General features: G+C 37.3%; 1 non-coding gene across 1 annotated transcript; it reads left to right on the plus strand.

The window, feature by feature from the left end:
- Nucleotides 1-3,575: 3,575 nt before the first annotated feature.
- Nucleotides 3,576-3,647, plus strand: Trnad-guc. Its single transcript has one exon. It is a non-coding gene; the product is annotated as a tRNA-Asp (tRNA).
- The last annotated feature ends 364 nt before the right edge of the window (nucleotides 3,648-4,011 follow it).

Consider the following 4,011-nt stretch of genomic DNA (forward strand, 5'->3'; position numbering starts at 1 on the left):
TCAACTATTATCAAACTTATGTAATAATCTTCTCTAATAATTGTTATTTGAAACAGGATCAAAAAATAGATATAAAAACAATCGAGTAGTTATTAATATCGTACTTTTTTTTTAATTAAGTACTTTACTATCCACGATATGCAACTAAAAATGCTTCCTTACAAATTATGAATTGTTATTATTCTTGAAAAATCACTAGGAATTTGTCTTAAACAACTTTTTGATTCATTTCCACCAACATTACGTTCATTGGTTTTTCCAATTTAGTGACGTGAGGTCTCACAGACCACTACTCAAATTCAGTTGCAAATTTTCAGAAATGAATAATAAGAACGTTAAATTTAAAGAGTGCTTTGTCCTTATTAAACAAAATTTTGACGTTCAATATGATTGTAGATATTTTTAAATAGCAATTTGAAAAATATTCATAATTTTAGATACGCAGCATTTCAATGAATAAACTCCTCATCTATCCAATTGGTCTATCTGATCCTTACATCGATCAGTCTCCTTAGCTCTCACACTGCACTTCACCAGTTGAGGGTTAACTGATTATAGCAACGTCGTAACTCAGCTAATAACATGAAAAGGTTTACGCGTGTTTACGCACCAACGCGAGGTTATGCAAGGCTAACAGAAGTTCTGAATCACACTACGCTAAATGTATTTCGCAAATTAGGCATCAAAAACTTTCCATGCGGTTTTTAGGATGGTGCTGAGAACTTTTAGCCGAAAGTTGAGAGAAAAATCAACGGAAAACTGCCGCGAAATAGCAAGTGGCTGAAATAATGGCGTGTTGGAAATCGGCGCTCACTTGGAAAGGCAATCAGTAGGTGATGCGTACTCCAGGAGTAATAATATATCGATTTACTCCATGAAAAAATAATAGGAAACCACCCCATTGAATTAAGAAATATTTCGTGCTTTCCCGGCGAATACACCCGGTGGACCCAATTTCACTTAACCGGCAACGTAAGGCTTAGCTCTAGTAACTGAAATGCAAAAATTGGAGTTACTAAAGGTAGTGAGATAAAATTTAGCTACAGGCAATTATGATAGACGATTACATCTGCATACCTTGGAAAAGGCAGTTATGCAGTGCCTGACCCGGTGGATATCCCGAGAACTCTTCCATCACCCTATTGGATGAGCGCTGTATGCAATGGGCAATTTCCAGCGCGATTATCATTCAATAGAGTGGTTTCCATTTATTTTTTTGCCCAAATTGAATGATTATTACTCATAGAGTACGTATTTCACGCTTTAAAATTTTTAAATGACGATATCTATTTTTCGCGATTAAAATAAAAGTGAAAAATATTCAAGCGCGCGAAAACGCGACGGCTAAGTAGGAATGATGGGAAAAGCCCGTGTGACGTATTTCTGGTTCCGGCTATCGCCGTGTGAGGTGACCTTGGGGCGAGGCTTTGAAAGCTGATACGACGCAGGATGCTAGCAGGTTGCAGAGTACCATGCTAGCTGGTAGCGTTTTGGCTTAAATAAGGATTATTATTACCCTATCAAACGAAGGAAACTTTCCGAACTTAGGTCATTTTAATGGGTGATTATTAAGACATGTTTCCTTGACCTCTGTGCCTCATGCATACGTTGGTAATCTCAGACGACGTAAAACTCCTGACTACTCATATAGCATCTAGGTCCCTGTGACGTCACGTGGAGTGGCATCGCATGGGCGCCAATCTGCCTTTTTGCAAATGAGGTTAAAAATGACCATTTACATTCATCTAAACTGGGATTTCTAAAATAAACTAATTTATATATTATGAATACACTAATTTTGGGTAACGAATCGCAATCAATGCCTTTCATTTTCTTTGATGAAGGAAACCACCGTATTACAGCTTTTTGTAGTTCGGAATAAAAAAGTTCGGAATCGATATACCTCGAGCGAGTAATCGATACGAAAAAATCGAAACTTCTATGAATAAATGGAGCGCTACTTACTATCGGGGAGATTCCAGAGGTTCCGGACCTAAGTCACGGCCTCCCAAGTTTAATGTTGAATGTTATTTCTGTTGAAGCGGATGAACGAAAAATGAATTAAACGGTGCTTCAACATGAGGAGGCTGTGGTGCACAGTGACGTACCTCGATGCACTTTCTCTGAAAATGGCCCATCAATTACCCTAGGACAGATTCCGCATGGCTTTTAAATCTTATGCCACTCTAAGGAGACTGATCGTTATATGTAAGGATCAAATAGACCAATTGGATGGATGTGGAGTATATTCATTGAAATGCAGCGATTGCAATGGTGTACACGTGGGATAGACAGGAAGAAGTTTTGAAATCAGGAAGAAAAACATTTAAGTGGTTACAAATATAACAAAGATGAAAAAAGTAACTTTGCTAAACACTTAATATGCAACTGCCATAGGAGCGATTTTAAAATTTGGCAACTGTAGTGATCCGGAAATGGAAGATTTCCATTTCCAAAATATGTATCAATATGTTGTTGTGTGAAGTCTCAGAATAGCCAACTATGACAAACTATGCCTCGGGATTTGCACCTTTTCACTTTCAAGAACGCCAAACCTTCCTCTTACCCTTCCTTTCCCCTTCCTCTTGGACGAAAACATCCTGGTCCCACTTCCCTATATAATGGAACAGTGGAGATGGTATTGGCACTCAGGACTCAGGAACTCACTCAGTAACTCACAGTTGGAGGCGTGCGACCCGCGGCTTTTTCGAGGTGGCGGGCCGCACGAACCCTTACACAATGACCGCCGTGAACTGGATTCTACGGAACAGTTAGAAATTTTAAAAATTATTGAAAGTCAGGACAGTACTCTTACGAATGAATATCTTTACCCATCCTTCTCCCCTATTCGGGCGTCCATTTTAAAATTCATCAGGTAACTAGGTAACAATACTAAGATAAACAAATCATAAATAGCCCCTGAATACGATGATAATTCATCGAAAACCAGGCTTTGCTCTGTAAAAAATAAGTGGTACAAGTAATTGTGTAAAATGCATGAAACCTTAATCAACACTAGTTCGAGAAGCACGAATACATCGTGTTAACCTGTGATACAGTGCCATAATTACCATAAAATTATGAAATGTCGATGAAATAAGAAGGGGCGACCCTAATAATATGGTATGCGCTTGTGGTACACGCTGTATATAAGAATAATAACAAACCGTCAAATGAAATCGAGAATTTTCCGAATGGGCAAAAAATATTACCATAAAATATTCATTTTTCTTGTTTTTTTATATTTTTAGTTATTAAATATATATATATTTATTTCTTTTTTCTCTCTATGAATTTATTGACAATGTATCCTTTTTATTGTTGTAACGATTTTTCCACGTATTCACGGAAAAAGAATTCAAATACTTCTATTTTCTGATCCACATAGAAGTCTAAGCAGAGAGATTTAATGGTTTGAAGAAGAATCTGATAAGATTAAGAAGAATAAAGGCCGCACATAATCTGAAAATAAATTTAAAAAAGCTAAGATAATACCAAGATAAATCCGCGAAGCGATTTTCAACACCGGTAGAACACAGAGAGTATTTGGTCAAAAATCGCCCGTCACCTCACAGTCCTCGGTAGTATAGTGGTAAGTATCCCCGCCTGTCACGCGGGAGACCGGGGTTCGATTCCCCGCCGGGGAGATTTTTTTGTCGAGCCAAATCATCGCTTACGTTATTTTTACATACATAAAATTTTTAATGCAAGTCTAAATTTATGTTATACATTATTATTTCTATAATTTCATAATATTTTAGCATCACAATAGAGTAGAAAGTTGCGTGAAATTAAATTGGTGTTTACATCGAAGGAGATTACATTTACGATCCTTCCCACAAATCATCTTTTCTGTGACACTTGTAGTACAGTAAGGTTCTATGATAATATTCTGAATGTCCCTCTTTAAGATGTCCAGAATTATCCAAGCAATCTAGGCCTATTTCCCTGGGTTGAGTTGCAAAGTCCATGAAGTTTACAAAACAGCTAGTTTCACTGTGCGCGGAGTCG

The sequence above is a fragment of the Ischnura elegans genome, assembly GCF_921293095.1.
Source record: "Ischnura elegans chromosome 13 unlocalized genomic scaffold, ioIscEleg1.1 SUPER_13_unloc_2, whole genome shotgun sequence".
Lineage (NCBI taxonomy): Eukaryota > Metazoa > Arthropoda > Insecta > Odonata > Coenagrionidae > Ischnura > Ischnura elegans.